The sequence below is a fragment of the Dromaius novaehollandiae genome, chromosome 7, assembly GCF_036370855.1.
Source record: "Dromaius novaehollandiae isolate bDroNov1 chromosome 7, bDroNov1.hap1, whole genome shotgun sequence".
NCBI classification, from domain to species: domain Eukaryota; kingdom Metazoa; phylum Chordata; class Aves; order Casuariiformes; family Dromaiidae; genus Dromaius; species Dromaius novaehollandiae.
This window is the reverse complement of record NC_088104.1, coordinates 34335913-34361362: the sequence shown is the minus strand read 5'-3', so window position 1 is coordinate 34361362 and position 25450 is coordinate 34335913. Positions and strand designations below refer to the sequence as shown.

Genomic DNA, 25450 nt, shown 5'->3' with positions numbered 1-25450 from the left:
TCCCTCCTCACTAGCAACCTGCAACAGTAGCTTGTTCACAGGTGCAGGTATTTTCTTATTTGGGCTTTGCCTATTTTCTAAGGAAGCAAAAAGGAGCTTGTAAATGCACTAACAGAAGAAAGACAAATAAAGAGGGAAGCCAAAGATACTACGGTAAAATTACAACCTCCACATCCTCACATCACACAAAAGCAGAGAAGCCAAAGTGATAATGTAATCCTGATCCTTAAAGGAATCAACCCCCCCAAATACATACAGCATCTTATAGGAATGCACTACCCTGTCATCAGGCTGAAAGAATATATGTGCTTTCCTGGAAAGTGCTTTTAAATAATAAGAGAAGAGAAAGGTTCAATGAAGACTGGGGAAATTAAAAAACTGCCATAGAAAAGACTGTTTAAACAAAGTCCCTTTTTCCCCCCATCATATTAAAAAAAAAACCTTCCATTTTTGAATGCAATATATTTCTACTTTGACAATCATCTTACCTTTACAAGCCTGTTGAGAAAGTAGAGCATGAGTAGAAGAAATACTGTGCTGGACCACCTTGTAAAAGTTTCCAAAATCAAACTCCGCTGATGCGCTGCCTCTGACCCTCCCTGGGTGCCCCAGCTCTGTGCCACCCATCAGAAGAGGCTCCCAGCAAGGTGTCAGTGTGTGACGATACAGCACTATGATAAGAGTCCTGGCGACACATCAGTAGTGGCCAAGGCAGGTGACAGAGCTCAGAAGAGCACAGACATGGAGCAGAGGAGAGGTTAAACCCACTTTTGGGGAGCTTAGCTTACTTGTCATTGAGCTGCCTTACATCACTGAGAACCTAATCCTACCATTTTTGTCACATCTGACCTAAATTTGTATCAAAAAATCAGTCATAATGCCCCTCTGCTGTGCTGTTTCTTCAGCTGGGTGTAGCCCCAACGTGCTTCTGTGATTTAAGCTACAGCTGCAGCTCCTGACACAGGTGATTTGTTCAGGACCGTCCTGGAGAAGGCTGGGCATGGTGCAGTGCTATTACTCACCTGCCCTACCTGGATAATGGCATAGGCCCTAAGGGGCTGCTATTGGTACTGAGCACTCGTCTGAGCGCTCTGAATTTATTCTTCAGGTAGCTGTGGGGTTAGAAAGCCTATTGGGGGGGGGGGGGGATTGTATAGCCATTAAGACTTCTTTTGTAACACTTCTTGTCCCAGAGTGGTTTTTTTTTTTTTGGGGGGGGGGGGTAGGGTAAGCAATAAACTATCTAATGTCTAATTTTTACTGGATTTTTGTCTGGCTTTTATTTAACTTGTTAAAATTTTCTTGTAGAAGATCTCCTTTCCCCCTCTTACTTCAGAAATGCATTTACTATTTCCAATACATATAGGTACTCCTCTGTTCCAGTTTTCTTGGCATACGCATGGAAACTTTAAAATGAAAAATAAATTAATATGATGCGGAGCAACACAATGTTTCTGACTCATTTCAGCAGTCATCCCAGAAGCCCTTGTGCGTAGTCCCCAGGCTTTGGCCACACACTGCACCAGATCAAAGGAATGTGAATTCTTATGTCTTGGAGTAGCGCTATCTTCACACGATGAAAGTTTCATTTTGTTTTAAAGGCCCCTCCCCAGCATCAGCCTCCAGGGAAGATAAGTTTTATCAGCCCAGTGTCAACAAACTGATAAAGAAGGGCCCAGTGCTATTTCAACATGAGCCAGACACTGAGGCTTGCTTAGTGGTGCAGTGAGGTGCTTCAGTGACTGGTGACTGAAAACGGAAGCTTAATGGGGGGAATGTGAAACATGTACAAAATTTTAACTCAATTTAAGAGGAGAACTGGCACCTGTGGTTCTGTACATCCTCCTCTGCTGAGAGTCCTTGCCTGGTGGGACTATCCTGCTCACCCCATAAGGATCACTGGGAGAGGAGTGACTTTAAGTGACCCCTGAAGCTAGCCTAATCTGAGCAAAGGGCCGAGCTTGTTCCAAACGCGTGATTAATAAAGGAAGTGCAAAACATAACAACACGCTAGTTGCACAAATGTCAGGAGAAGGGTGAATTCTCCCTGTGTTTGCTTGAAGACATTTACTTAGGCAGCAACAGCTAAGGGTCAGCCTGCTCAAATGAAACCTGAAAAGGAACCAGGTCACTGGTGATGTGAGGGATGAGCGAGAAGGTTGAACCTCACGTGACTTAATGAGCCTCACTGACAAAAAGCCAGAGCTGAGAAGTGACACTGGCTTTGCAGAAGCGCCCTGGGGAGAAGTTATGGTACAACGTGACGAAACGAACCTGTGAGCCTCAAACCGCACACCAACTATGAGGCATGCAGGCTCTGGGTAGGGCTGGCTATGACACAGCTGGTACTAATGGGCAGGATATAGCTAGCAAAATCTTCTACTCCATTTTTCTCCCAGTGGTCTTCTTGTACAGAGTGTATAATAAATGGGAATAACCACAAGCCAAGAACTGAACAGACCTCTGTGCAGTTTGAGGGCTGTCTATGAAAATAATGGGCCAAATTTTAGTATAAATGAATGCTTCAGTAGACCTCCTCATACTTAGCCAACAAAAAATCTTTGGCTGTTGTCTTTGGCAGGAAGGGAAGGGCAGTGCCAGCTGCCACTCCAATAAGCCTGCTACTAATGGATTTCACCATCAAACAACCCTCAGTGAAATCTCTCCAGAGATTCCTGGGTAGACAACAATCATTAGACAGAAAAAGGGAATTTCTTTGCAGTAGGAGAGGAACAGAAAGCATAAAATATCTTCACAGCTGAAGGTAAATGGATACTGCTCTAGTCTGACGGTTCGTCTTTGTCTCTGAGTGCAGTGGCAGAGATGTTGTCTTGTCTTGGCAACATAGACAAATGTTTGGTATTTATAAATATTTGTGAGAACTTTGGTGTCAAAGTTAAAACTGAACAAAGTAAGTTAACAGGTATACTTGCAGGTAGATACCTGACCGTGTCTCGAAACCAATGTTATGTACTCACCAGGTTTGGAAATGGACTAAAAATATTGTTTACAAAACCAAATATAGATCAAGGGACTACAGCCAAGTCTAGTCCTTATTAATTACAATTTTAATACTTACCATTTGGCTTGAAATCACTTCTAAATTTTTATGCTACATGTACGACTCTAACTGAAAGTAGTGATATGTGTTTGTACATTTGAGGAGGGAATTACTCCTCACATATTAGTGCCTAGTGTAGGTAATATACAGGCATTCTTTTTAATAGCCAAGTTTATGCAGCTAATTCCTCACATTCAGCACCGACTGTACAATAATCCTTTTGACAAATGAGTAAAGAGATAGTGCTGCTGAGCATAAAATGCATTATTGCCTTGCACAGATCTAGGACATGTAGATGAGCAAGGATTAATAGTTACAATTAGAAATGTAAAAGTAGACTGTAGATTGTGAAAATAATTAGTAGATTCTGAAAAGAATTTCCAGCCCCACAAAAATGTTTTAGTGCAGAATGCATTTCAAATAGAAACAATAAAAGAAACTCAGTCATGCTCTTCTCATAATGATACATTTGGGATTGTTAGGCTAGGATTTGAAAGCTTGCTGGCTCCTGAACAAAGATGGCTCAGCACTCGCTGATAGAGCCAATGCCCCCGCTGGGGCGGGGGTGGGGGGGGTGGGGTGGGGTGGGGTGGGGCGCACACAGCCACTTGGCTCAGTCAGGTTTTACTTCTATTCCTACTTCTGTTCTTGTTCTGCTTAGGGCTGTGACTCTTCTTGCTCTCCTGGGCTTCTCCCCAAGCCCCTGCCTACAGAGGTGACTCTGCAGTGCGTGACCACCCTGAGCCGGGACCAGGAGAAGATGAGGCTGGTCCTACTGCCTCCCTGCTGCTGCTGGATGCAGGGAAGGAGCTGCCTTGGCTCCAGCACTGGGGCTGCTCCTGGCCCTTAGGAAGACAGCGGCTGGGCAAAGCTCCTGTGCTTTGCTGTATTTGTTTCCAGCATCCTAATCTGGTCCTGTTTTTAAGTGTCATTAATACATGAAAACATGGCCACTCCGCAGGAAATTTAAAGAAATCTGAGAACTGATTTTAAAATTACATTTCAACATATAAACAGTGTTGTACTCTCTTTGTTTGACTTCTGGGTTTAGGGGAATGCGTTTTTTCTTCTTAATAAGATGAACCCTAAGACGCACCCTTTTTCAGGAGCTCTGCGTTTCCAAGACACCCTAGAGATTCAGAGACTTGCTGAAGGATACCAGGGTCACACTCGGCAATGCTGTGGTGCCGCCGTAGCAGGCCTTGATCTGCTGTCCTTTCCGGATCAACCACGCTGCAGCTGTTTTCTGGCTGGGCTGTCTTCGGGATTTAAATAACTAAAATGTAGTTAAAAGGAATATGAATCATACTCACGGGACAATAGAAAACTAGTCTAATTTGCCTTTCTTTTCTCTGTTTGAAGGTAATAGGTGAATGTAGTTTATAATCCTTTAAGAAGCTGCAGTCCACAATTTATTTTCCCAGAAAATTGTTCTCTTAAGGCTATCTTCTCACAGTTTCCAGGAGACTGAAATAGCAAAGGTACTTGGAGAAACTCAGTTAAGAAAGTCCAGAGTGGGTTTTAGATGATCATCTAATGGTAAAAGGACGACTCAGTGCCAGTAATTTCATTCAGGAAAACCGTGTTTCTGGCCAGGAGACGGACAAAATCCTTCAATTCGCGGACGGAGGGGAGTTGGCTTTGCAAAATTTGTGAGTCTGGAAGTTAGTGTATAATGATCAAGAATAATGAAAAGATAACAATACCAGCTAGCCAATCAATAAGAACACACTCCTTGTAAGAACATAGTCTTTATTTATAGATCAGCTGGCCTGTGTAGGGGGGCAGGGGGTTAACAGTTTTTTGTCTGTTTGAGGAGAAAGATTAATTGATGATGTGAAATTACCTGGAATACTTGATCACAGAGATGATTTTTTTGTGTAAATATGGCTTTAAAGATCATATTATTCCAATATAATTCCCATTGTTGCTGTCAGTGTGGAGTATCTAACTGCCTAATATATCTAACACAGATGTGCCAAAGGGCTGCAATTAAATCACTCTGCACTCATCTTCTGGTACCAATCAACTTTTTCTTCTCTTAATGAACAGACACATGCTGTTTTATATGGAGTCTGATTGACCGGTTGATATGAAAACATAATGTGGCAGGAGCTGGTGACAAGTGTTTGTTATTCTCCCTGCTTGGAAGCGCAGCAGAAGCGAGTGACTGTTTCTGATCGTGCCAGTCTCTCTTGCGCTCACTGATGAGAGCTACAGCGTTCGTACGGAGGTTGTGTGAGACAGGGCGCTAACTCATTTGTCAGGCATTCACACAAGTCACAGCCTTCCACATATGGTTTATTTTAAAGGCTGAACATTGTTTTGGATTCATATTTTTCTACCACCTCGTCCATTGAAATCCAACAAAGATGTCAAGATGACTTCTAAGGAGCACTCATCCAATATTATAGCCCAGAAAACCGCGTCAGAGAGAGGCAAAACAAACTTCTCAGCACCTTTAGGTAAGAGTCAAAAATAAACCCCAAATGACAGGAGTTGCTGTTTCCCTGTCTGTCAGACTTGGTATCTGGTTCAGGAGACCCATGTTCATGCTTGATGATCTCAGTGCTAGACATACACTAAAACTTTGCGGAGCTCAAATGTGTTGCATCAGAAATGAAGCTTGGTGAGGGGACCGGGTGAGTAAGCAACCCTTCATCTGATGAAAAACACCTCCTCAGTACCTATGTGCTCTATAGAGGTGTTGTTGTCCATGCTGTTGTCTCAGGGGTCTGCAATATCTGTGGTCTTTGGGGCCTGGGCACGCTCACCCAGTCCTGCGTTACTCTTAAATAACGATTCACATGGGTAAAATTCGGAGTTTGACTGGGAAAGAGGGCATCTATAACCAACTGAGGCAGTGTTTGGTCATCAGACTGCAACTTAGAAAGTATAGAAACAGGAGGAAAACACATTACTGTTGAAGGAAACAAAGACCGTTGACCTGAGAATGCAATATTTATCTTGGCATGAAGGGTGGAGTCAGTTAAGTTACGGTCCCCAAACCCAATATGGTATCAAAACCAAATTCATTGTTTGGAAATACCTAGAAGTAGTAGCTACTTTTAAAATTAACATCTTAAAGAGCAGATGCAGTGAAAAACGAAGGGATTGTACTCAGACCTGAACACGAAGGTTGTACCGAACAGCTACCTGTATGGAGCGGGAGGGGTGATGCTTTGCTCAGACTCTGGGTGTCTAGGAGCAGGGGAACAGCAGGAGAAAGCCCCTTCGCAGTCAGACAGGGGCTTTCTGCTGCCAGGGCCCCCCGGAGCAAGTGGGAGGAAGCTGAACCCAACCCAGCAGCGCCACGGCAGCCGGCAACCCCGCCACCCTGCCGCGCCATCAAGGCGCACGAGGCACAGCGTGGCGACTGCATGCAGCTCTGCTGGAGGACAGACCTTGCGCTTGCAGCTACTCCACTTTCTCTTCCTGAACAATAATAACAAACTTTCCTCTGAGCAAAACACTCAGAACAAGTGCTGGAATCAAATTATAAACCTGTGCCTTTTGTAAAAGAACTAAAAAAAAAAGTGCCACTTGTGATTTACAATAGTTATTTGACAACCAGTGGTTCCCATAAAGGCTTTTTTAATACTATGTTACAATGACAGGATTACATTAAATTCCTCAGTAGATAATCATAGTTTTAAACTAGTCAAGAATATTGCTGTGCTCTTTAGAAGGCTTTGCAAGTTTAACTGCAATTTTTCTGTGTTGATCTTTTTTAATCTATTTTTGTTTGTTGGTGGGGACTGCCAAAGTTTGTGTAGATATTTAAGCCCAAGACAGCTTCTTAGCTTAGCCATCTGTGAAAACAAAAGCCTGGTAAAAATATAGCTTTGAATAAATGAAGCACTGAGGGAATTTCATACTCTATATAAATAATTGCAGCTATAGCTTGTTGCTATGCAGCTAACAGAAACAGTTCTCCTATCCTGGATGAAGACTCATTTCTTCAAAAGGTTTCACTTATAAACACGAAGACGCTGGAAGATGAATATTTTTCCATCTTCCGTTTCCAGTGTACGCACGAGAGCAAGGCCTGGCTGCCTGGCGGGCAAGAAACGAGCACAAAGGCTTTGGAGAGAGGCGACGCCAGCTCCCGGCAGCAGCCGCTCGGCAGCACCAGCGCGCGGTGGCCGCCGGCCTCGCGCACGGCAGGCAGGGACGCACGCGGCCCAGGCTGGCGGCGGCAGCCCCGCGCGGCCAGGCGCTCCACGCCGTCGGGCGTTAGGTGCCGGCGCCCCGGGCCCGGGCCCCGCACCCGAAACCCTGGCTCCTGCGGTCTGCGGGTGGGCGGAGGGGCCAGCTCAGAGGAAGCGGCGCTCGCTTCCCCAGTACGGCGCAGGCAAAAGTCACTTTAAAGCGCACGCGTGGCAAACCCCTGAGGGAGGGCACGGCGCGAGGGGAAAGCAAAGGCAACACCGGCAGCAACTCCCTTTCTTCTGTTTCGACCCTTGGAAAGTGGCACATGCTGTTGCAGGGCAATACTTGAAGGGAGAGTTGATTTAAGAATTACCCCTTGTAACGATGTATATAAATACGGTCCTGAGCCTTAAGCTGCAGCTCCAAAGCTAAGCAAAGCCTGGACTGCCCGGAGCGGCGGTTGTGCTGGACACGGCACCCCAAGCTAACAGACGCGACTCCTTTGCAGTAAAAGCTGCCTTGCGAAGGCTGCCCTGCAGGCACCAAGCCTCCTGCGCTGCAGGAGCGCGGCTGGGGACGAGGCTCACCTGCCCCTTCGCTGGAGCACCGCTCTCGTTGCCTCCACGGCAGAGGACGGGCTGCAGCAGCCCAGAGCGCGCGCAGGGTGTTTGGAGATCGGTACTGAGCAGCACAAGGTCCCTAGAGGGTTATCCGAGGCCACCACACACAGCCCCAAAACAGGAGACGGGCAGGAATAACACAGAGCGACTCTATCCTCACCTGCCATTTTCATTTCAAGCCTGCGAATGAAGCCTATGAGAACCGGAGCAGCTGTGCAATAAATTCATAAAACCAACAACTGTTATGCTTCCCTCTATTTTGTGTTTCTTATCCAAGGGGCTTTTCCAGCCCTTTGATTTCTCCATTACAAGTCCAGAAGGGCCTGTTCAGCTCATTGCTTTAGACCTGCTCCTGTGAACACAGTCACTCCCGAGGAGGACAGAGCTCCCCACCTGCATGTTTAGAGTGCATATATTTGTGTATGCATTTACGCATATGTATGTAGGGAAAATGGCAGAACCAAAACATTTCTTCATCCCCAAGAAAAGCACATTTTTTTGCCTCCTGTTTGTCATGTTTCCCTGGGAAAAAAAAATTGCACTTTCTTGGCTGAAAGCTGTCATCTTCAATGAAAAGCTGATTATACAGTGGAAGTAAATAATAAAAGCATGACTCTGTCTAGTTGCCTGGGCTAAATTCATGAAAAATTTCAGTTTGTGCTCAATAATTTCTTCATGAAAAGCAATTTTTTCTTAAGGAAACAGCAACAATTTGCCTTGGACCAAATTAGTGAAGATATAATGCATCTTCACCACTGAAGATGTCAAATTTGCATGCAAATAATTGCGGCATGAGAATTGGTGGTGTCACGCAGCTTTAATGATGGTTTGCAGTAAAAATACCAAGAGAACAAGCACCTGCTATATAGCTTCTGTGGGTTACTAGCTTATTATTATTGGTTTCGACCTTCTAATTGCCTCTTTATTTTCTGCTCCTGGCTGCATGGTAAATAACATGAGTGCTCTTTCACCTCCCACGTGTCCCCCATGCATTCCTGTCTTCCTTCTCTCTCAAGGAAAAATAAATAAACTACCAGCTTAATGACTAACTAGCTTGTATTCTCAGAAGAGTTTCCTGAGCTTTTGTAAAAACATTGAGCTTTGAACATTTTTCAAACAGAAATCAGTATTTTTGTCTTCCTTGCTCTTAACTTTCTGTACATGCCAGTGAGGAGCATTTTAATTAGAGCGCTGTCTGCGTGACACTGCAGCCCGCCTGCCTCCTTCCCGCTGGTAGCGGGGAAACGCCACGGTGGCTTCTCACGTGTAACCAGAACAGCAGAGCGCTTACGAACCGCGAGGGATATTTAAGACCGGGAGTCTGACCTTGGCCCTGCAGCCCCACCACGGACACCCCCAGAGCGGCTCTGGGCTGGGGACCACGCGGCCAGGCCTACGCGCTACGGGACGTTTCCGCACTGAGGGGCCGGCTTGCTTTCCCCAGGTCCTGCGTGCCAGGAGTGCGGGGCACAGTGGCGGGGGGCAGCGGGGATGCCCGCGGTGGAGGCCCACTGCCGCCCTCCGCACAGTGCCCCCCGCCACCCCGAAAGCCTCTCTCACCCGTTTGCTGAAGGGAGGAGGCTGAGAAGGTGGGAATGGGATCAGTACTTCCAAAGATATACAGTCATGCTTGTGACGGAGAGAACTAAGCCGAGGGCGAAGGGGGAGGCTGAGGCAGAGACCCAGCTCCTGGGGTAGGATTTGGCTTGGAAGTACTCTAGTGCGTTGCGTTGTTATGGGATACCTGTAATTAATATCAATAGCCATGAGATGTCACTGTTGTCCTACACAAAAGCAGATAAAAGCTAATTTGTCAGACAGACCAGAAAGGCTGATGTGGCCGTTTTGTGTCTTGCTTCATTTTCCCCCCAAACCGTCGTGATTTAATATTGGCTGCTTCTCTGGCCAGCCTGAAATCACCTCCTTGTTCACCTCCAACAATTTTCCTACTGCTTAAGTTTGGAGATTATAAATACCTCTTTATATAGCTATAATTACAAAGTTATCTTGATTATAAATACCTCTGTGCTGGCCAGCCTGGAGCTCTTCTGTGCAGCTCTCCACAATGCCGGCTGCTACTGCCTCTTGGTCTGTGAAGAGATTATACAGAAACGTAAGACTTGCACCAGTCCTAAGGCTAATAAATTGCAACTACTTCATCTCAGCATCATTTTCTGAAGAGACTATCCAACTTCAGTCTTTTTTTCTGAGAGGCTCAAGTAAAAATGATATAATCAGTCCCATTTAGATTTATAGTCTGACCTTATGCTTGGAAACCAGAAACAAGGGATTTGAAACCACAGTCTAAATTACAGCACCTCCTCTGCTGTAGCTGGTATAATACACTTTCATTCTTGGCTCAAACCTCCTAATTCTGAAAGCAGATTTTGTAGGAAGAGCAGCATCTTTGGTATTGTTTTTTGATCTAGCTACAGCTAGGCTTGATGCTGTGCAGCTCTTCAGTGTTCAAAACCTCAGCGACACAGGCTAGAGAGAGAAGGCTTAATTGCCCGATCAGTTAAATAACGCAGCTTTTCTATCACTAAACAGAATTAAAAGTTCCGTCTGAAGTAAGTCAGGGACCAGGGTCTTTCTTTGGCACCTAGAAACTTCCTTTCTCATCAAACTTTCAAGACAGTGGTATACTTCTCACCCTAGAGTAGATACCAAGTAAGTGAGGTTTCTCTCTGCAGCAGATCCCTCCTGGACTCACACCATTGTCTTCCATTATACAAGGACTGCAGAGATACAGATGAAGAAAGCAAGTCTAGAAAGCATAGGCTTTTTGAGGCACATAAACATGCCTTGTATTAATAGCTGTCTATTAAGCCGGGTTATAAAACACATTTTCAAAGTTCAGATGAATGACCATCTTAGACATTAACATCCCTGGAACATACTTAGATCAAAGTTTTATGATCTCTATTTGTTATGGCAGATACTGCTACCTAAAAATGTCCACTTTTAAAATCTTATTACTGTCAAATTCTTTATTTAGATCAGTGATTTGACATTCTTGCATGAGCGAACATTAAAGATTTTGCCTTTTTAATCTCCTAATCCTGGCACATAAATCATTTATAACAGAATCTATTCTATTTGTCTTTTTGCTGTTATTGGATTCTTATCTTTCGTTCCAGTCTAGGTTTTTGATTTAATATTTCAAAAACTTCAGTTCAGCTTTGCTTTCCTTCCTAAGATACTAAAGTAACAGAAGCTTATACAGCACTGAAAGAAAAGCACAATATATACCTTTTGTAGAAAGTTAAGAAGTTTTCGTTTAAAAGCAGGAATGATTATGCAATCTTCTCACATGATACCTCTTTATGATTGTAGTGCAAATGCAGAGAATTACTTTTAATTCTGTGTAAGTATCTTTGTGTGCTTTCCCTTAGCCTTCCTCATTTAAAAAGTAAGGTCGAACCCTAAAGCGCTGGTTCTGCCAGAGGGCTCCCCCGCAAAGCCTTGCTTCTCCAGCGTGCAGACAGAAGATCTATCCATAGGGCAGAGTCTAAAGGGGCATGGATGCTTTCCTGTAAACATCTTTCCCGTCCTAGCTTGCCATCTTCTTCTACCACTTACGCTATAGCTGGGTGAAAAAGAAAAATCAGAGCCCATTCCACACGGAGAAAAACAGCAAAACAAACACAGTGTTTCCTTGGCAGCAGAACCAAATAGGCCTGGTGTGTGTCTCAGGAACGGCCTCTGTTACGGGTTTTCTTATGACAAACAAGGACTGACAGCTGAAAGGTTCAGAAGTTATTACAGGAAGGCTCAGAGGGCTAGCCTGATCACGCAGGCTTTGTATTGCTAGAGCCCAGCCTATACCCTCGGTGACGGCAGGACAGACTAATAGGCTAACAGATTAGCCTGCAAAAGGCAGGTCAGATCCTTCATGTGGGTACATCCAAGATGCCTACAGGGATTGATGAACTTGCAACAACAGCAGGATCACACTCCAAATTAAAAATTCATCTCGTACAGAATTAGACACTTGAGTTGCTACTGGCCATAGTAAGAGAGGTGATTAAAAATGCATATTTTTTGAATGAAGATGAAAGGTATAGAATAGAAAGATTTTATCCGTATTTAAATAAAATCAATTGACTTTAAATAAAAAGATGTATTATTCATGCCTGAAGTACATCTGCAATTAGAAGAATCTGAAAAACAAGTATCCTCCCAGCCCTGTCCCAGAGAGGCTGTTTAAAAATGCATGTTTATACACATCATTCACCCTGGACATCTGTTAGATGAATTGGGCACATCATGCTCAAGGACCCTAATAGCAGATGGAAAGAAGAGTGGGCAACCCTGCATTTCAGTTTCTATTTGCCCGTCCGTGGATGTATAAAGCATAAAGCAGACAAAAACAGTAACCAAAGTAATGCTCAGTGTCAGTGCCATGATTAGCCTCAGACTTAGCTACTGATTTAACTAAGAGTGATTTTCATTCTGACTAAAGGAACGAGTGACTAAGTGGTCATTTTTGTAGTGATAACCGAGGCTACCAACTGGCAGCTGCAGGCCTGACCACGCGCCTGCCGGTGCAGGGAGAGGAGAGGGAAGAAAATCAGAGTATTGCCCTGCAACGCCAGCCACCGCGCGGGCACTCACCCATGGGAACGCTCTCTCATATGTTTACGCAAGATGGCTTGGAAGAAGTTTATGAAATCACCGGGGATCTGACAAACCGTCACCTGAGCTTTTCAGGTTACCCTACTTATTTTCAGATTTGGGATTCAGCCAAATGAAAAACAAATCTGGAGCACAGCTGGGCGACTCGTGTCTCGCCAGCTTCAGTCTCCAGGTCCCCTGTAAGCATGGCGGGGGGACAGCTGTGTCCTGGGGCTCAGGCTTCCCGAGACGGGACATGCCCTGAGACCCAACTATGATCCCATCCGAGAAAAGGCGTTCTACCAGCTTCGTAGCGATCCAGGCCCAGGGTGATAAAATTCCAACAGATCTCATAGTGCTGTGCTGCTTTAATTAATCCCTGGTTCAGCTGCCAATTATTGCAGATGCCCTTCTGCAGACAAAAGTGGATTCCCCCCCCCCCCCCCCCCCATTTATTTTTCTGCAAGTTCCCTGACCTGGAAACCTGACATTTTCTGGCTCGCACTTACGCACATTTCAGCTCTTCTCCTTGATTCATGCTCAGACTCTGTACTGACAGCAAAATGGCACAGATGAGAGGACCTGCATCTACCCGGAGGAAACACAAACAGTGCAACATTGCGAGGATGCTCAGGCTCAGTTATTCCTCCTTTACCACTCAAATTCATTTTTTCAAACATCCATTTTAAGTGATGGTCTTTCTACACAACATTTTCTATATGCTACTCAGCTGCACAACTGGTGTCTCAATATAGGGAATTAAACAATTCCCCCTGCTTTAACATCCTCTAAAACAGACGCAGAATCTAGCACTGGTTTTCCCTGCTTCTTGAAAAAGTGGCAATAACAGGAAGAAATGCTCTTAACAACTGACAATCCTGCCTCTACGCAGAGCGTTGAGGAGGCGGCTAAAAAATACCAGATTTGTGTGCAAATAATACCCACGTAATGCTGCCATGGTCAACAAGACCCGTGTGCTGGTCTGGCAAGTGAATGTTAGTTACATAATTAACAGCCATCAGCAGTCAACTTTAAATCCAGGATGCATTTTTTTCCCCCCTCCAAAATGTTAAAGGAAGAACATATTAAACTTGTTCTGCCTTAAGCTATTTTTCTTCACTTGTTTATTTTCCTCATCTCTTCCAGCTCAAGATGCTCACATCTATTGCTATGAGCATAAAACTCCGGCTTCACTGAGGGGCTGATGTTTTTCTCAAATTTTTTTGCGGATTGCCGGGATTTTGTTCCATTGGCGGTATATAGATGTCAATGCTCGTGAAAGGAAGTGCTCGGCTGTTCAAGCTGGACTGTCGCGATCCAACGCTCCCATTTCATCATGCATATGTGTTTCTTGTTCCAGTCTCACGCCCAAACCCCGTATTTTATGTTCTAGCTGGTGGTAGCTGTTTGCAGTGGGTACCAGCACAGACGGAGAGGGACTGCTGCGGTGGCACCGCTATCCGCCACGGCAGCGCGGCTCAACGGCGGCTGCGGGTCTGCGGCGCTGGCGGAGGGTCTGGGGGCTACGCGGGGCCTGGCCGCGCTCACGCCTGGCTCCGAACGACGTCCGCCCTCTCCCCCGAGCTGCACCAGAAACAGCCGAGCTAGTGAAAAAGTGGTTAACAGAAACCGTAACAGAAGAATAGCAGGCTGCGAAAATAAACCCCAGCCATTTCTTACATTATCTGAGAGCTGTTCAGCCATGAATTGTCTGTAATAATTAGCATGAGAATATCTCCTTGATGACATTCATACTGCATAAAAGGGGCTGCATTTCCTCCATCAAAGTGCATATTTATGAACCGAATCTCCAAAAGACGGAGCCTTTGATAGTATTATTTTAATATTTTTTTGCATATGATTTAGGCGTTTAAACTTCAAGAAACCCTAAAAAAAGACTCTATCAGATTTCTGCTAGTCACCTCAGTATCTAGTAAATACAAACACATATACAGGAGTCACTGCTTACATATGAAAGTGATAGACTATACAAGATAAATTGAAGTGAATAAATTTACTTTTGATCTTTAATGATCCTGTGAATGGCGACTGAAAAGCCCAAGCTGAATGCTGGAGGCATTGCATGGCATACGGTTTCCTCATCTGCATTTATTTCTCGACCCTGATGACATACTGTTGTGAGTCACAGGAAAAAAAATCTGCTTTGTACGGAAGGCTGCATGTGCACATGCTTGCGCTCCTCGTTGGTCAGTGTGTCCTGTTCTAGACCACTTACTGCCACAGTTCTTTGCAACTTAAATTTGATCCAGGGGTAGATGCATGAGGCGCAGGATTACAAGACTCACCTCTTCTTCAAGAAAATGCATGTCACGTTCTGATACACCTTTATTTCGGGAAACCCTTTACTGCATGAAGGGAACCACTGACTTCACAGGGGTTTAAAAATGCCTCAGGGTGACACGGAGAAAGTCACTCACCCGCTGAAGACGAGACCGCCAAGCAGCCGGCCTGCACGCAGCAGCGGGTGGGAGGCTGTCGGGGTGCCTGGCCCCTCGCTGCTGCTGCCCCCCGCTCTGAAAGACATGGACAGCTCCTTCTAAAGAGTTTATCGAGAAAACACTCCACTTCGTGACTCTCCTTCTGGCAAAAATGGGCCAGCATGTGAATGATCCCAGGCTTGCAAAACTCAGTCTGCACGGGGATCTGAGCAGCGTACGTGTTAAAGGTGCGCATTAGCAGGGGCAACAGGCCGCTGAGGCTGGTGTCACGGGGCGTCGGGCCCGTTTTCTCATTCCTGCCGATACCGCAGGAGCCTCAGCCCAGGCAGCGCCTCTTCCTCCTCTGATTTATGAGACTTCCAGGCCACTGGTGAAGACGCCGACCAGGTGGTGATGACTTTTGAATTGTGTACTAGTCGGTAGTCAGATGAACATCTATGAATTGGCACTGTAAGAAAGGTTTTATTTCTATTTTTTTAAGGCTGCTGATATAAATTTTGGAAAATTGAGGAAAAAAGAAAAGGAAGTATTTGTGTGGTGCACTCTCAGGGAACAGCGACAGAACTTCCAGCGCGATACCCCAAAAATTTTTTTTACCACTGCATGCTACTGCCTAAACAGTCTTCCTTTGAGCATCCCACATGAAGGTATTTTACGTCCAAGCTGTCAGTATCAGGCAATTACAATTCCAGCAGCTATAACCTTCTTCTTTTGTTAAACAGCCAATGATATTAATGTTGCACACTTCCAAGATTTTTTTTCATTAAGACAAATCCATTGACATTTAGCATGTATCTCTAAAGCTCCAGTTCTAATGCAACTGATATCTTCCATTATTGAACAATAAATGATTTGCATATATTTCATGAATATATGTAGTGGTACATTTTATGCACCAAGAAAATAACGAGTAGTACATTTCTTATTCTTCGGGATGAGAATTATCTGGATGCATCCAGGCTAAGTTTCCTTACTACAGAAAATAACTAATATTTATTACGCAAATAATAACTCAAGGTATCTCAATTTTTCTGAAAACTGAAAAGAATATTCTGAATAAAACAAATCCAGGAAAAAACCTCTTCATATTTTAAAAATTTCTAGAAATGTTACAGTTCTGTCTGGCACACATATTATTTGCTTACAATAGTAAAAATATAAATGATTTATTTGCAGGAATATTAATAAAATTATCTCCCTTATCTTTCAGGTGTTATTTTCTCTTCTAGGATGCAAGTTCTTTGGTTCAGAGCTTGACTTTTTAATGGCCAAATAAGCTTTTGATCAAAGTGTCTGAGTATTACAGGAACGAAATTAGTATACAAAAGCATAGCATCTTTATTCTTCGCAAAAACTCACAAAGAAGGGAGTATTATAGGGAATGATTTTCTCAAATTCAGTTATAAATATTTTTGAGATCCTCAGTGAAGAATGATTCATTTGCCTTGTGATCCCACACTAGCTGATAGAAGATTTGGCGAAAAACAGTATCTTCAACATCAACAGCTGTTCAGAGCTACTCAGATCTTCTCCTGATAAAATATACAGTTTAAGAATCTAAGTATTTGTCTCTTAATTAGTGAGAAAATAAGTTTGAGAAAGTATATTTATGATGGGCTTTACAGAATTCAGGCCGCAGACAAGCTTAGAAGATAATATGTTATTTTCATGTATCTACTTTGAGGGCCACTGAGAGTTTTAAATAATATATTCTAATTCTGCCATTATTGCACGTTTTAATAAACCATGCTATCGTTAACTAGAAACAATCTTCCTTATATGTTCTGCACCGTAATCGCTTGGTCTACATCCCCGTGGAGATGCCGGAAACGAGCCCAGCCTGCGGGACCCGCGGCACGGCCGCCCCGGGGCCAGCCCTCGCCTCCCTCGTCCCTGCTGCCCACCCTGGCCGCTTCCCCGGCCGCAGTCACCCTGGTGCGGCTTAGCACGTGGATTAACTGGATTAATCTGAAAATGCAGAAGGAAAGCCGACCAAGACTTAGAACCGCTCCATTTTTGTTTTCGTTCTGAAACAAAACCGAACGGGCGCGACCCGCCAGCGAAGGGAGAAGAGCGGGAGAAGGCGGACCTGCGCTCCACCAGCACAAACCCCGCACAGCCTCCGGTCCAGTCAGGAAACAACCAGTCACTCCACACACGTCGAAGTGTCAGAGTGTTTTCTGAAAACGTTAATTCACTACAACCGGAAATTCTTGCGGGAACACAGGTACCAGTTTTGACGGATGGTTCTTCTCGGATCCGAGAGAGAATTTCTGAGCGGAAAGAGAGCGCGCAACGGGTGGTTAAGCTGTTCGCTGGGCACGTGGGATCCCTCCCCGCTCTATGCAAGTCTCCATTTGGCTTCTGAACGGAAACTTGGAGCTGACTCTCCCAGGGGAACATTTTTGCTGTTGTCGAACCTGAGATGGATTAGATTTCACAAAAGAGCTTTGAAGGGTTTTTACTGCATTCCAACTTCGCACAGGACATCTTTCGGAAGCTTAAAAAGCTGCTGTGACATAAAAGGATGTTCCCAAATAGCGGTACGGGGCAGTGCTGTGGTATACTGTCCTCCCTACCCCGCCTGCCTGCCCCCGTTGCCAAACAAACAAGAAACAGGAGCAAGCTTATAGTCTCCTACTTATAAGGTTATCAGAATAAAAATTCACACACATGAAAGCAGGAAAATAAATCCTATTTAAAATCACAGTTAAAAAAATCACAGTTGTTTTAGTCATCGTACTTATTCATAATTCAGTTTATAGCCACGCAAGATGAAGGGGAATATGTCCTACTTTTCCCTTTGTGATTTGATAGCACTTCTATTGAGTAGCTTCATCATGAAAAGCAGTGGTTGCTCAGTTTCCCCTGCTGCGTTTTTGGGCTGTCCACAACACAAAAGGAAACAAGAAACTCTGAAAAAAGCGGGGGGGAAACACAAACAAAATGTTTCAGGCAATTACAGCACTCAGCCTGACTTGTACCAGCCCTTTCCTTGCTGTTTGCCTGCAAACTGATCAGTTGACAGTATGTTTTTCAACTAAAAGAAGGCGCTTGCTCTTATTAATGACTGGAGGAAAAATCTAACCTCTAATGGCTGTGACTAATGGTCCCAAGTCTGCTGTCTTCACAGAGCAGGAGAGTTCAGAGCATGTCAAAAGAGACAAATGTAAGTCAGAGCTGTGGAGCTAGAGAACGACGGTGAAGTCTTTAATAGCTCCTGTTCTTGTTGGCACCCGTTTATTCCTGCTAAAGGGGTAATCTGGGGCTGCAGCTCTGACACTTGAGGATCCCAGATGTGCCTGTGTATGCAAACACACTGTGCGCATCAATATTGCATCTGCCGTCAGCGCAGCGAGATGTTACACCACCCACCTCTACCGACCATCTCGCTGCCTGTTCTGGGAGGCCGGGTGTCTCGGGAGGGAGGCAGAGTGCAGGCAGAGGAGCAAAGGGCATGGAGACCTTTGTCAGAAAGCCCCATCTCGGCTGACTTATCCCTCAGACAATGTATCAGACAGGCGCCGGGAAAACTAGCAGCTCCCTCAAAGTCTTTCCAGCTTTCTACGCTGCTGAATAATGCTTCACAACTCAAACCGTTTCTCCAGGGTTTTGTGTTTGCATATCCATAGCCATGTTGAAGGTAATGGTTGCGTTCATTAAACAGGCCACCTGCACCTGTTTGTTTTCCGGCGCGCGACGGCTTGCTGCTGGGGCTTGGCTTGCTGCTGGGGCTTGGCTTGCTGCTCCCTGCATCGGCGGTTCCCGACCGGCCCAGGAGCACTGCTCTGCTGCTGCTGCCAAACTTTGAGTCGTTTGATTATCTGGGACTCTGTTTACCTCTGTGCTGGGGCATGAAGCGGCCTGGAGCCCCCTTCCTGCAACCAGTCTATTTTGCCTTGTCCTTCGGCGGCTCTCAATAACCAAACGTCCTCAGCAGAACAGACCCAGATCCACAGCCAGGAGGCATCTCCTGACATGTAGCCCTCTTTTTGTCTCAGATTATCCTCAGTGGCATCGGCTCAGTCTTGCCGTCAGCCATCTATAATAGTGTTTCCTGTTTTTTCCCATTTTCTAAACATTTATTTTGTACTTATTTCACTCACATTTTTCTTCAATTGTGGAACCATCCTACCTGACAATACCACTAGCTCATTTCCCCCCTCTCTGTAATTTCACGTCAACGCTCCTCATATTAACTAGAATCTATTTTTACAGGTCTTCTACTCTGTGTTATTTTTCATTTGTTTCTCTCGTGTATTGTGGTCAAGGGAAATCAAACAGAGAGACAGGTCCTACGATGTGTTCCCGCTCCTGCTGGGAAACGGCTGATGGCGGGAACAGCAGTCTGCGAGAGCAACGGTGTCAAAAATCTGTGCCTTGACTGGGGAATGCTATTTGAACTCTCAGTACGGGAGTTTTTTGTGTAGATTGTGTGGTCTAAACCAACAAGACAGTAGTGAACTATTGCAATGCAGTCAGTAGTGCAGATTCTTCCTTTTTTAAAAATTTGTCACTAACGTCCCCTTCATTGTCCATGCATAGCAGCTGACTAACTCATTTTTAGAGCAATAAAACCAGTGGTTTTGTTTTGGTGCCCAGTTTTCCAGGAAGGCAGAGGGAAAGCTGGTGCCTGAACTCCATCAGGACTATTGCGCGGCACCGCAGCGACCTCGGCAGCAGCACTATCTGGCGTGCCCACTGCACGGCTGGGCCTGCAGCTGAGCTGCTGGGACCGCACATCGGCCCGGCGTAGACGGTGATGCTGGTGACGCACAAGCTGCAGAGCAGGACCTCAGCTTCTCTTCACTTCAACGGCTGGCAAAGGCCATAACAACAGGACGGGGCACTGCGCAACGCACCGTATGTGCTGTTTGTCCTTAGCTGCTGTGTGTGTGAGTGAGTGCCAGCCTGCTAAGAACAAAGGGCCACAAAAGCTGCTTTTTTCCCACCCCTTAAGCTGTTCCCTCACTGGCAGCTGATCAGCAGTCAGCCTGCAACCGCTGCCAGCGAGCCGCGCGGGCGCACGAGCTGTGCTGTGCCGAACGCCTAACGCTGCCTCTGCCAGCCCAGCCGCCTTCTCCCTTCTCAGCTACTTCCAAAACGTGGCGGAAGTAAATCCTCCCTCTACCTACATGCAAACAAGCAGTTCCCTTCTCTCCTGCTGAGAGAGTGTCTGTCAACCATTAAGGAAGTCTAGCTGTAAAGCGCACAGGGAAACAAGGACCATTGGCTTTGGTTTATTTGGTTGGAAGACCAATTTTCTTGGTCAATTCAGTTTTACAGTGTGGTCCTTCCTGTCATCCAGGTCTGTGAGATGAGACGTTTTGACTCTCTTGTAGTAACAGGGCATTGCCAAAACCGCCCTCAGCTCTGAAATATTCCAGGACATATCCAGACATAGACTGACTGGGGTGGAAAGGAGAGCTAATGGCCTACGAAGCTCCCCCTGTCCTCCACGTACTTCACACACATTAACACCCTCGAGGCACACACGCACCTTCCAGCGGTGAGGTGGGAACAACCGCCTGATATCCCCGCCCTACCCCTCCTGCCCTCGGCACGGCCACCGCCGCCTCTGCCTGCGGCTCCACTCTACACAATGCCTTCTGCCTTGAAGGATGCACTCTGGACAAACAACGCAGCTCAGGAACATCATGGAGCCCCACTGGCTGGTTGGTTGGTTGGTTGGTTTTCCAAATCTTGGTATATTATTTAAAACCTTTTGAGAAGATGCGTCACCCAGCTCGTACGTTGGTCTCTCCCACTTCCATCCAAATAACAGATGACACCATTTAACTGCTCGAGCACATGATCCATCATTCTGTGCAACACCACAGGTGCGCTGGCTACACCATATGGCAACGCTTTATACTCGAATGGCATGTGCGCTCAGTAAAGAATATGTATTAACCTGGATCTGGTGTCACATACTGATATGCTTAAGACAGGTCAAGTTTTGTAAGCTTCTCCCCACCTGTCATTTTGAAAGTCATGTTTTAGACTTGGCTGAGGATCAGTTGTCAGGGGTTTATGGCCTGCATATGTCAAGCATCCAGACTTCATCTCAGCTGCTGTAATAAAAATTAAAAATAAAAATTAGTGGCAGTAATAAGACTTTTCTACACTGACTCCGGCAGGCTTTGATACTTATTCTTAATGCACGAACATTTACTTTGGTGCTTTTCAGAACAGCAAGGAAGCCAGGTCCGTTCTGACCTATTTTGTGTCCTCACAGTTAATGAAGGTCCCAAAGCAAAAGTGGCATAGCACAGGCAGCATTTTACCTGGTGGCAGAGTCCCTTGTCCCAGCAATAAACATAAACTGGAATTAGACTACAACATTCCAGAAACAATGCTGGTAATGCTTTTAAGTAACTCTGCATTTCACTGGAGCTTCTATTATTTTAGCTTTCTGTAGGACTGGAAAAAGAAACTTTGTAGCACCTGAAGGAAGGCTTATCCACAGAGATTTCTCTCCTATTTCAGCAGACTCAAAGGATTCAGAGAAGCATTAGCTGAGGGTGCCTTTGAGTGAACAGCAGTGAGCTCTTGCTTCTCCAGAACTCCATCCCTGCTATATTTAATCACAAAGAAAACTTGCTAGACTCACTTAAAACACCCCAAAAGCAATACTAGTGAATCAGAATTTTTTCCATTTGAGACTTGCAATATTCCACTTTATTTTAAACTATTTTTGTTTCTTTAAGCATTGTGAAATAAATAAAGGAGCTGTGCATATTCTTTCTGGGTTTCTTTTGCAGTCATCTATTGCCCCTCTGCTTCTTGAAAATTAGAATAAAATTGAGCATTAATGATCATTTATTGTTTTAAGACAGAATATATGTTCATGATTTAGACAGCAATCTTCTCTGTGGTTTAGGCACTGATCATAATTCTACTAAAGAATCAAGCAAGGGTGAGGTCTGCTGAAAATCTGAAGGGATTTAAAGTAAACAAAATCATTTTATTAAGTGATTTCTCCCCTCTTCTTAGCCACTGAAACCTACTGGAACTTTTAACTTTATTTCCACTTTTATATTTAAGTGGAGACCTACTTCAGCATCTTTAAAGCTATTTAAAGTTCAGATATTAAACATGAATAATTGCCTCATGGTTTTGGTGCATGATGAAATAAAACCTGACAATGCACGTCTTCCGGTGACATTCACACCTGCATCTATGCAGGAGACTTGTAATGTGATAAAAATGAACTTTATTCTGGACTAGAAAGGCACAGTTTAGAACTACTTCAGTATCATAGTTTGCCCCTCTTTTCCTCATTCTGATATACATGGAGTGGGGTGGGGTGGGAGAGAATGGAGTGGATGAACGGATGAAATTTGAGTGCTTTTCAGTCCTTTATCAGCTTGAAGCATCTCACTGAGTGAAAAAAAAAAAAAAGGAAAATAGATGTCTGAGCATCTTATCACAAAGTCCTTCAGAGGGGCAATAGGAAGACAGAAGCTTGCTGATCTCCTGTATTCAAAAGCCTGATTCTCAGTGTTATCTCCTGAAAGTATTAGCAGTAAGTGCATCAGCTCCTCCTTGAACCTCCTCCTCTTGCAGGCTAAGAACAACTCACTGAAGAGAGTCACAACTTGTGCTGGGGAAGAAGCACATCTGAAGAGTCCACATTCAGTTCATGGACTATGCGTCCAACATACGGTAAAATTAACTGCATAAATGACTTGTTATGAATTATTCAGGCCCCTTTGTGAACATAGTTAAGACTTGTGGGAGTTAAATGATAGCTACTGTACCAAAGTAAAAAGTGTATTTTAATGAAACATAAATATTAGATGGAATTTTACATGGAAATACTCTGGGGTCCTACACATCATTTCCAGGGAAGGAAAAGACACATTTTTGAATCTCTTGAGGTGCCAACTCATTAATTAGTATGGATATGAAAAAGATATGCTTAGATGCATCAGTCAAGCAATTATTGAGGAACTGTAATTTGACAGAGTATAGTCTGGCAATGATAAGTTATTTTTATGCTCATTTATAGTCACTTCATTGACATTTTATTTAGCAGGATCTAAACAAGTAGACCCAAACACTGTTGGTGTCAAGAAGACCTGCTTTGGTGAGGGGTTTCCCACGCGTACATCCTCGACCGGAGGCAAAGAAGGCACGGGCAGCTCCTGAACAGGGTCGCTAAGCAGGTTGCCTGGGGCCTGCAGAACATTCCCCTTGCACAGCGTGGATGAGGCACAGACCTGGCTGTGAAGGATGGTAAGATCAACTGCCCCTCTGCTTGTCCAGCTCTTCCATCTCCCTGTGGAAATCAGCTGGGCTTCCCTTTACCGTCCTGTCCTCATGTGTCCCCTGTGCTGGCTCAGCCAGCTCCCTCTGCTCTCCTCAAGCGAAAAGGTGTCGATGACGGCTGTGCTGTGGCCACAAGAAGATAGTTCTTTTCCTTTAAAAATTTCTTCCTTGGAGGTTTTTAAAACTATGACTTCTCACATCTTACAAGGCCAATGCCTGCTTCCAGAAAGTCAATGTAATAGAGGCTGTGGAGGTCAAATCAGGCCCTATTCCCTAAATGCCCTCTACATAACAGCTACATAAAAGCAGGGAGACTCTCACTCCAATTCTCGTCAAGATCAGATCTGCAGACATCGACCCTTTTCACACACACGTGACAATTTCCACATTTTCAAGGCTGATGAAGGATACGTAGGCTCTGTCTCATCACAGTTATTTTCCCTTGCAGTGATCTTTCAGAACTTTACATAACCACCTTTCAAAGCAACACTGTTCAGCAACTGCAGGAATGTACATTCCTCAAAGCTCTTAATGTTTTTAAACATCTCAGATCACTTACAACATTCAAGCTGAAGAGATTCTGATACCTCAAAGGCACCTTTTGAATTCAAAACCTTCTGGGAGGCAGCATTTTTCGTGAGACTTTGCCATAAGAATTCAAATCAATTCTCCCCCTGACTTCTTTCATTCATTCTGTGCATTTCTCCACTCATTTGCTGCAGACCAATTTCGTGATCTCCATTTTCCTTTGATACTGCCAAACAGGGATCAAAAGGAGAGGTGTCATGGCAAAGCAGAGCCTAGCTAAGGTTATGGCTCTCTTTCAAATAGAGCTTTCTATTTCCTCGCACCACCTGGCAACTCAGCCCGTCACCATTCAACATGAGATGGAGAATCAGAGTTCATCACTGAGCCTCGTAACTGAGGTTATCAACAACTTCGTTTGCTCTTTAAGCCTCCCTGCAATGTAAGCGGCGGCAGTGGTGCACTACAGGCATCTCACATGCTATTGTTACTGCAAAGGCGAGGCCTCTTCCCGCCTGCTCTTCTAATCACTTTTTTATTTGCTCCCCACATTTTACATATTCATTTGCAATTTTTCATTCTGTGATATCAGACTCCCAACGGCCAAAAGTGGAGTATTTTTTGAAACTCTGTTTCCACTGTTTGCTGTATATGCAGCTCAGGAGACAGGTAATCTGGTAGTTCATGCCTGTAAACAGTTGAGAACAAATAATATTGTGGAGTGCATCCAACTATCTTCCAGTGAGACTTCTGGACTCTGAAGTCTGTACTCAGATTTCTTTCAAAAATCCCTGAAAAGTGTGATAATGTGAACTTAAAATAACAGAATTTGGCCTGGCAACACTGTGAACTGAAACATAAGAAAAAGAACATTTTTTGTTCCCTGCTTTTTGAGACTATCACACTTCCTTTTCTGGGGTATGGCCTAATTTGGGTCTTTTGTATCAGATGATCTTTTGTTATCCTGCATTTGATTTGTAAGGACTTGTGAGAACTGCACTTCCGATGGGAACCGCTTCTGCCACAGCAGCGGACTGCAGCAAGTTGCTCGCGTACGAGGACCTCAGCCAGCCAGCCACCTCCGACGCAGTCATAACGCAGTTGAATCCCCACAACGACCTTCATCCGGCCCAGCGTGTAAGTCAACACAAACAGCTTCGAACTCAAGGAACATTCTCCCTCTAAAAAGTAACCTTTTACTTATATTGCTTTTGTACTGTTTTAGCCATATGCTAAATATTGTAATGCCTCATTCTCATTTACCCTTCACATATTAAGGTGAAAACTCTGACCTAGTGCATTCTAATTACTTGGCTTATTAGCTTCACATTATATCAGTAATGGTGTGATAGCCAACATAATTACTAGGACTTGAAAAATTATACTTTGCTGTACTACTTCATGAACTGTGAGATGGTTCTCTCTTCTTATTAACTTTCTTATTTAATGGGTCGACCAGATTTTTCATCTACCTAGACCATTGATCAAACTGATAATTTTAGTTTTCGTCTGTAATTGAGAAATTGCCCCTTAAAATGGTAAGAGATGTGTCTTCCACCACAAAATAAAGACATATTTATTCTTTTTTTTCTATGTTTCTTATTGAGAGGCCAACATAATTAGGTAGCTACCGCATGCTGATTGAATGCCTTTTTTAACTTATGGAGTGTGAGTTGCGTGAAATCTAGATTTTCTCCTCAAGGAAATTATTTTGGTTCTTTCTTTTTTCTTTTGTCAAATTA

At 44.5% G+C, this 25450-nt stretch overlaps 1 long non-coding RNA gene across 1 annotated transcript in view; it reads right to left on the bottom strand.

Moving 5' to 3' along the window:
* The window catches only part of LOC112979373 (uncharacterized), a 179748-nt gene that overhangs the window by 80274 nt on the left and 74024 nt on the right, over positions 1 to 25450 (bottom strand). Inside the window, exon 2 of the long non-coding RNA XR_003258216.2 lies at positions 9855 to 9923. This is a non-coding gene — a long non-coding RNA (uncharacterized LOC112979373). The remainder of the gene's footprint in view (positions 1 to 9854; positions 9924 to 25450) is intronic.